Source organism: Silene latifolia, chromosome 9 (genome assembly GCF_048544455.1).
Source record: "Silene latifolia isolate original U9 population chromosome 9, ASM4854445v1, whole genome shotgun sequence".
Classification (NCBI taxonomy): domain Eukaryota; kingdom Viridiplantae; phylum Streptophyta; class Magnoliopsida; order Caryophyllales; family Caryophyllaceae; genus Silene; species Silene latifolia.
In genome coordinates, this window is record NC_133534.1 from 196295255 (window position 1) to 196304855 (window position 9601).

General features: G+C 36.5%; 1 long non-coding RNA gene across 1 annotated transcript; it reads left to right on the plus strand.

Annotated features, from left to right (window-relative positions):
• The first annotated feature begins 4296 nt into the window (after positions 1-4296).
• Positions 4297-6284, plus strand: LOC141598442 (uncharacterized). Its single transcript, XR_012523512.1, has 3 exons — positions 4297-4470; positions 4568-4676; positions 6222-6284. It is a non-coding gene; the product is annotated as an uncharacterized LOC141598442 (long non-coding RNA).
• Positions 6285-9601: the final 3317 nt, after the last annotated feature.

Here is a 9601-nt window from a genome sequence, read left to right on the forward strand (position 1 = left end):
TAGTTGTGTATATATTTTGAAGGGACATATGTCTCCCTCTTTGATTTTGGTTTGTATCATTATATTTTCTTATCGTTAGCTATGGCATGTAAATTAGTTGTTAGCTTTTGCAGGTTTTGACACTCTTTTTCCGGAATTGTTTGTGAATGGTTTAGGAAAGTTTTAAAAATTACAGGTTTTATCTAGTTGAACCAATTACAAACATATCCTGTCAGTTTTTCTGTAAAATTTACGTGTTTATTTAACGCTATATTTAAGGGTGTCCGTTTGTGATTGCTAATTGTTAGGTACTAATTAATTTTCTCTTTTGTAAGATGGCTCCGCCAAGAAGAATTTGATGTCATTTTGGGCATGGATTGGTTACATACTTATCATGCTCGATTTGAATGTCGGGACCAGAAAATAATTCTTACAAGCCATTCAGGTCACCGTGTGTCTTATCAAATGGTTAAAAGACAAACCGGTACTAAATTAATTTCTGCTATGAAGTTTGTCAATGCGATGAAAAAGGGTCATCAAGCCTTCTTGTGTATGGTGACTCCTTCTGATTCTTCCTCTCTGCCTCCTAAAGAGAACATTCCTGTAGTATGTGAATTTCCCGATGTTTTTCCTGATGAGCTACCGGGAATTCCTCCTGAAAGGGAAGTTGAATTTACTATTGATCTTATTCCTGGTACCGGCCCTATTGCTAAAGCTCCTTATAGGCTGGCACCGTCTGAAATGAAAGAGCTGAAGGCTCAGTTGGATGATTTGATTGCCAAAGGTTTTATCGACCTAGCTCTTCACCTTGGGGTGCTCCTGTTCTCTTTGTAAGAAAGAAGGATGGATCTATGCGATTATGTATAGATTATCGTGAACTTAACAGGGTTACTATTAAGAATAAATATCCTCTTCCTAGAATTGATGATCTTTTCGACCAACTCCGAGGTGCTTCCACTTTTTCTAAAATTGATCTTCGTTGGGGCTATCATCAAATTCCAGTCCGAGAAGCTGACATTCCTAAAACCGCCTTCAGTACGAGATATGGTCATTTCGAGTTTACGGTGATGCCATTCGGTTTGACCAATGCTCCAGCAGTATTCATGGATCAGATGAACCGTACTTTCAGAGAACACCTTGACAAATGCGTTGTAGTGTTCATTGATGACATCCTGATCTATTCTAAATCTGAAGAAGAACATGTCTAATACCTTCGTGTTATTTTAGAGATTCTGCGCCGTGAAAAATGGTATGCTAAATTCTCTAAATGTGAATTCTGGTTACCTAAAGTGACCTTCCTTGGGCACGTCATTTCAAAAGAGGGCGTTATGGTAGATCCTGCCAAAATTGAAGCCGTTGTTGATTGGAAATGTCCGACCAATGTTTCTGAAATCCGTAGTTTCCTTGGCTTGGCGGGTTATTATCGGCGGTTTGTGAAGGATTTTTCAAAGATTGCTAGGCCGATGACTCGATTCTTTGTCAAGAAAGAGTCTAAGTTTGTGTGGTCTGAGGAGTGTGAAAATGCCTTCCAGGAATTGAAAAAGAGGTTGACTACCGCTCCGGTGTTGACCTTACCTGAAGAAGGAGTGGACTTTGATGTTTACTATGATGCTTCTAAGCATGGGATAGGTTGTGTCTTGATGCAAAAAGGGAAAGTCATTGCGTATGCCTCTCGACAGCTTAGAGTTCATGAAGTTAACTACCCGACTCATGATCTTGAATTAGCTGCGGTGGTGCATGCTTTGAAGATTTGGAGACACTACCTCATTGGAGTCCATTGCAACATCTACACCGACCACAAGAGCCTGAAATATCTCTTTACCCAAAAAGATCTGAATATGAGACAAAGAAGATGGTTAGAATTGGTGAATGACTATGATGCCGATCTAATTTATCACGAAGGAAAAGCTAATGTGGTGGCTGATGCTCTTAGCAGAAAATCCTGTCATTCTTTGAATTCTTTTCAGGAATTACCTCCTGAACTTGCTTTAGAACTTCAAAAATTAGGAATAAGCCTTGTAAAAAGGGGCTCTCATCATCTTGATGCCATGTCAGCCGAACCTGACTTCTACCGTGAGATCCGTGCTTGCCTTCCCGATGATCCTACTTTCAAATCCATTCGAGCTAAAATTCAACTTGGGCAAGCTAAGGATTGTAAGATTGATGATGATGGGTATCTTCGTTATCATGGTAGAATCTATGTTCCGAGTACAGCCGATTTGAGAAAAAGATTTCTTGATGAAGCACACCTCTCTCCTTACTCCATTCATCCGGGAGGTACCAAAATGTACAAAGATTTGATATTACAATTCTGGTGGCCTAGGATGAAGATTGAAGTTATGGAGTATGTCAGTAAATGCCTCACCTGCCAGAAAGTAAAGATAGAGCATCAAAAGCCCGGGGGTTTGCTTCAACCATTGGATGTTCCTCTTTGGAAATGGGAGTCTATTTCCATGGATTTTGTGATGGCTTTACCCAGGACTTCCACAGGGAAGAATGCTGTTTGGGTGATTGTGGACCGATTGACTAAGTGTGCTCGGTTTATTCCTATCAAAGAGACCTGGAGATTAGAAGTTCTAGCTGGTGCCTATGTGAATGAAGTAGTGCGCTATCATGGGGTTCCTAAAGATATAGTTTCAGATTGAGACCCTCGATTTTGTTCTCGGTTCTGGACTGCATTACAATAGGCCTTGGGTAGTAAACTATTGATGAGCACTGCTTTTCACGCCGCCACTGATGGTCAAACCGAGAGAACGATTCAAACTTTATAGTATCTTCTTCGTGCCTGTGCCTTAGATTTCCGAACATCCTGGGAGAAATGTTTACCTCTGGTTGAGTTCTATTACAATAACAGCTATCAAGCCTCCATTAAAATGGCACCATATGAAGCTCTGTACGGTAGAAAATGCCGTACTCCAGTCTGTTGGGATCAAACCCGAAATGTTCCAATGTTAGGACCTGATTTGGTCACCGAGTCCATTGAACAAGTTAAAATCATTCGGGAGCGGATGAAGGCCGCTCAGGACCGTCAAAAATCATATGCTGATGTCCGTCGTCGACCACTTTCTTTTGAGGTTGATGATCAAGTATTCCTTAAAGTGTCACCTATGAAAGGGGTGAAACGGTTTGGCGTAAAAGGGAAGCTGAGCCCTAAATATACTGGACCTTTCCTGGTGATTGAAAAGATTAGTCCTGCTGCTTACCGTTTAGAATTGCCCCCAAATCTGAGCAAGGTTCACAATGTCTTACATGTTTCCCAATTGAGGAAGTACATTAGTGACCCTAGCCATATCATCCAAGAAGAGATTCTTGAATTGGAGCCTAACTTGGTGGTTGAAGAAAGGCCAATTCGGATTCTTGAAAAAGCCAACAAGCAACTTAGGAGCAAAGTTGTACCTTTAGTCCGTGTTCTTTGGCGTTGTGGAAATGTCGAAGAAGAGACTTGGGAAACTGAAGCTTCTATGTTAGCTAAATATCCTGAATTATTCTCGTAAGGTATTCCTTTTCTTACTCTTTTTCCGAGTTACTAAGCCTTATTTAATCATAATTAGTAAAGATAGTATTCTTACTATAGAACTTTAAACTAAAATTTTGAAAATACTTATATGATTTTTAATGGTTTTATCATTAATGAGTGTTAAATCTCGTTGTTGGTGACGTCCCAATAACGGGTTTTCTCATTTATTTGTGTAGAAATATTTTTATATCTTGATATGAATGTGGATGTTCTTGTCTGATCAACAAGAGTATCACCGTTTCATTGAAAAGATACCTATATTTTTCTTATGATTATATTATTAAGATGTTGTATGCTATAATTTCTCCTTCTAAGTTTCGAGGACGAAACTTTTTAAAAGGAGGGGTGATTGTAACACCCGTAATTTTTAATCGTTAATATATTGCGAAAGTAATTTATTAATCAAGTTGAATTTAATATTAACGTATTTGAAGTAAAAATAATTCAAAGAAATATAATTTTATTATATTTTGAAGTAAAGTATTTATTTTGATAGTTTCGAAATGTTTAAAAATAGTTTAAACCGTGTAAAAATCTTTTAATTCGAAATAAGGGCATATCGGGGAAAAATGACAACTCTTTTGAAAATTGGGCAAACGATTTTGGAAATGGGTCGTATGAGTATTCAATTTTCTTGTAATCTCGTGTTTAAGAACTTTGGTCTTGTCGGAATTTGCAATTGACAAGCGGTTCTAATTATTATCGAAACGAGCCAAAATCGACTCGTAAAATCCCGACTAAAACCCGCTCCCTTCCTCCTTTCCTTTCCTTTTCCGCGGCACCTCCCTTCCCCCTTCCTTTTTTCTGATTTTTCTCACCTAACTTCATCTTCCTTAACATTCTATCCTATTCTAAACTAAAATACACCATTTTCTTACCTTTCTAAGCCAAATTTCACCATAACTCACTCGTTTCTTGTCGGATTTTCGCAAAGTTTATATTTTCGGAATCCTCTCTTCGAGATCTACGTCCTAGTATGTTTTAATTTAAGTTTTCTTGATGTTGATTTAAGACGAATTTGGGCATATTTCGGTTTTTATACTTATTATTGTGTTTTTATTGTTTATTTAGGTGAAGATTTGGAAGACGAGTTTGGGGACTCGTATATTGTTGAAGATAGTGGCTAGTGTATATTAGGGTTTGGTATTCAAGGTGCTAATTGCTCATTTTCTAGCTTAAGGTAACATATTTCGAGTTACTCGACGAATAATCGTCACATTCTTTGTTTTTTTTGTATGTTTTTGTGATTTTTGTTTGAGTAGTTAATTTTCACATGATAAAATGGGTTGCATGCATGTCTAAGGCTTGTCTTTTGTTAGTTTAAGTTAACATATTAGTATAGGAATGATTAATTGATGCTTCAAACGATGTTAAACTGAACAAAAATGGAGAAATAGAGGGATGGGGGTGGCGGCCAGCAGGCCCGGCAGGCCCAGGCAGACCCACGGTTGCCTTAGGGTTGGCCCGGGTTGGCCCGTTGCTTGTTTCGCGGATTTTCATGCATTACTTGTAGTTTCGGGTTTATTAATGATATATTTAGTAAAAGTAACATGTGGGTAGTCTTAGGAAATGAATCATATTAGTAGTAAAAAAATTATGTTGATGGTAAAAATTATGTTTATATTGGTAGTTGCACATGTTAGGATAGATTATAAAATGAAATTGTAATGAATAGGCTCAAAATGAATTTTATAGCAATAATTGCAATGTTTTGATGATTGTCGAAAAATCGAGCCTTAGTCCCTTTGACTGATTCGATGTCAGTCAATTGAGTGATTGGTCAGCCGCAATTTAACCCGTACCTGTCGCAGGACTGGGGTTGCGGGTAAAAATTCGGTTGGATGAAATTTTATATGAATTGGACAATCAGCCTTTTTCTTGTTTTAGGCCATTTATTAAGTTTTTAGTTCACATGTGTTGTTGGTTGAATTTAATAGTTTCTTATATTGTAAAAACGGCCTTAGATTCCCTGAAACCTTTAATATTATTAATATTGCTAGAATTGGAAATTGGTATTGAATACTTCTTGCAGGTTGTTGTGTTTGTCATAGATAGGCCTTTATAGTCTTTGACGAGTATATGTTCACTGCTTAATAGCCTTTGTGTTCATGACTTGGTGGGTTTATATCCAAGTTGGGGCATGACCTCGTTACTTATTTTGATAGTAAGTGGTCAGCTTAAGTACTAGCCAACCCTTTGGTGGACTCCTTAGGGTACTCACTTTGTTTTAGAAAAATTGTGGGTCTTGGGTGCGGTGGTGTGTATCCGCATGTCTAGGTCTGCGCAGATTTTAGGCTAGGGTTGTGTTGTGTCTTGGCCATGTTTTGATAGAACCTTTGAGCCAAGATACCGGTTCGATTACCTTCCCAACCTCGTGGTATAGACTCGAGTTACAGAGTGACTATTGACCGTACTAAGAACTTATGCCTGTCTTTGATATATTGCCCTTTCTTGTATGGTGATTTTATGAATTGTAATAGGTGAGATGTAAGCCGATTACAATTGATAAAGTTTGGATTAATGCTTGTTATATGTTTCACATGATAGTTTAATTTGGTCAGTTTAGTATTCATAGGTTAGAATACTTGAAAGTTAAATTGTTTATCATTTTGTTTACATGTTACACTACATGTTACATTAAATATGACATTTCGTGGCTGGGAGGACTCGAAGTTACTCCCCACTGAATTGTGGCTTTCGTGTTTGTATAAAATGCGATTGACAGGTTGAAGATGATTAAATGGGGTACACGGACGAGCTAGTGAGCAAAAGAACCTTGGACCTAGTTTGGTTATATTATGTAGTAAACCCCTAAACTTTTAGTTGTGTATATATTTTGAAGGGACATATGTCTCCCTCTTTGATTTTGGTTTGTATCATTATATTTTCTTATCGTTAGCTATGGCATGTAAATTAGTTGTTAGCTTTTGCAGGTTTTGACACTCTTTTTCCGGAATTGTTTGTGAATGGTTTAGGAAAGTTTTAAAAATTACAGGTTTTATCTAGTTGAACCAATTACAAACATATCCTGTCAGTTTTTCTGTAGAATTTACGTGTTTATTTAACGCTATATTTAAGGGTGTCACATTGATGCTTGCTTAAGACCATCATAGGATTACTTAAGAAAGCTTTGCATAATATGTTAGGATTCTTAGATCTTTATCCAAGATTTTGTGTTCCATACACATTCCCTTTCTAAATTCCCATTTTAGAAAAGTGGATTTTTAATATCATAAGCCATTCTTCATCAAAATGAAATGTGGCAATTCCTAACTTGATTTATCTTGATCAAAATCTTCATGTCAATCTATCCATTTAGGTACTCTAAAGCTTCTATTTACTTTAAAGAGACCCTCGTCTTTAGGTAAATCTACTCTTTGAGTATTAATCTTTTGATTGTAATGCTATGGCTCGTATGTAACAATGTCGATTTGGGATAATACCATTACTTTCGCAAAGCAACATTTTAACAACAAACATGTGTGCTAAACTCCCACTCAACTATACTCCCACTCTATCTTTATAGATTATAGTTCCATTACTTTCACAAAGTAACGCATTAACTATAAGACATGTTTGCGACGATCTAATTTACTCCCACTCTCTCTCTTAGAAATGCCCCATATCTTCTTAAGAGATAGCTTTGTGAGTTACAAACATATATATGATGGAGTATTAGAAGTTTCTTTAGACTGACACATTAGCTCATAAAAGACCAGCTCTTTTACGGCAGACATAATATACGAGTCTTATCCATGTCATCTGTTAAATAGACTCTCTATTTTAGGTATCTCCAGGTTAACCCTCCAGATTAATATAAAATCCCCAAAAGTGAGTTCAACAACTCAACCCGACTCATATTAGTTTGATCTTATGGGTAGTGACACAAGGTCATAATTCCATATATAATAAATCAAATTCATTACTTAGATCTTTGCCATCACAATCGGATCGTAATGCTTTAATTCCTTTTGTACAATTGGTTCTCTACTTCATTTTAGAAATTCTTTAAATTTCTCAAAAGCTTCACTTATTATTTGATCAAGTAAATATACCCATATCTACTTAAATCATCGGTAAAAGTGACGAAGTAGTCATAATTTCCCTTGAGGTGATTCTCATTTGACCACATACATCGGCATGTATTAGTCCTAACAAATCACTTGCTCGTGTTCCTTTACCACTAAAGGGAGTACAAATCATTTTGCGAAGGAGACAAGATTCGCATATTCCATATGATTGAAAAATTAAATGATTCAATAAATCTAGTCAACACTAGCCTTTAAATGCGTTTCTCATTTATGTAACCTAATCGTAAAAGGGCCAAATGTACAAATTATTTGAATAACTTATTATGAGTCATTTGGATTGTAGGTTATAGATATCTTTAGTTGAGTTGGAATTGTCTTCAAACATAGATACCATTAATAGAAATGGCTTGGCGCATGGTCAAGTCATTTCAAGAAAATACAACTATTATTTTTGATTGCAAAAGAACAATCCTTCTATGTCTAACATAGAAATGGTAATAATGTTTTTAGACAAAGTGGGCACATAATAACAATTATGTAGCTTACAACTCAAAGCTATTAGCTAAACCAAAGTGGCGGCTACCCTAGCTCCATTTCCTTGCCGGCGATCCACATCACCCTTATTTAGCTTTTCCACATTTCCAAGTCCCACTTGGAGTGATAAGTCCAACATTGATATCCTCCAAATACTAGGGGCAATTACGGTTCCAATGGCCCATGACATTACAATAATGACATTCATGGTAGGATTGGGCACCCTTCTTGGTTTTGATTGTGGTAGTCTCACTATCAACTTCCAATTCACAATCGGATTTGGTTTCTTACCCTTCTTTGCCTTTCCTTTATTATTAATACTATTACCGCTTTCGATTGCAAGGACACTCTTGCTTGAACTCCCACTCAATTTGATGTTTCTCCTTGCTTCATCAAACAAGGATACCTTGGAATTTGTGAGATTATCCTCATATGATTCTGTTACCAAGGATGTGGTGGGCATGAGTATGGGAGTGGGAGGTGTAGAAGTAGTAAAAAGACAAATATTTCCATCATCACCAATGCCAAAGCATAGTTCTCTAATCGGGTCATCGTCATACGAGGAGAATTTTTCATTGAATGATTGGAGCCATGAATTAATGGTGATCGGTGTAGAATTATTAGATGAATCCATTGCAAATAAATAACTACAAAAAACGGAGATGAAAGGAAATAATTAACATTTATCGTTTTAGTAATACTTGTAAACATTTTAAACAAGTTTAAGCATTTATATAGTGACCTCTACCCAACTATTATAAATATTCCGTGATCCAAATTCATATCAATTCGGGCACGGTGAGCCGATTCATCCCTTATCAATATAACTCGATGGATTAACTCTTTAATCGATTCTACTTCTAGAATTCTCGGTCGATAAAAATTACTTTAATATTTATCTTTAGCCCGGAACACATGCGATTACGGTCACGAATACTTTCGTTGAGCTCAATCCAATTTTCGATGTAATAACATTTTATTACCACTTACCCAACGTAACAAGTTTAGTACCCCGGTGAGCCAAGCCTACTTCCTCATGAAATTGGGACTCATGGTTTCTACTATTTGGTAAGGCTAATTCTCAATTATTATTTAGTGAGAGGTCTTGTCAATTTATTATCTATCACGTTTAAAGTGAACTAAAGCGGTGAACTACGATAATTATAATTGACACGGTCGATGACTCTATATGATATGCATGTGTTGTTATGGCGATTTGGCAATGCATGCAACATATTAAAAGAAATGCAAAGCAATAAAAATTACTTGTATGCACTTCCTAAAATAGAAAATCAAATAATCTATTACAAATTCGGAAACCAACTCCTTTGGTCCCTTGAATCATCAAGTGGCATGCCTCCCCAGAACACCGTCTTTTGTCGGAACGCCTTCCCGAATGGCACCGTCTTGATGAAGCTCCATAATTACAAATAATAATAAAAATACAAAGGTATTCCTATTATACATTTGTAATATTAAAAAATAGAAAAAATAAAAGTGATACGAGATCACATTAAATTACAACTGAATCAATATTCCC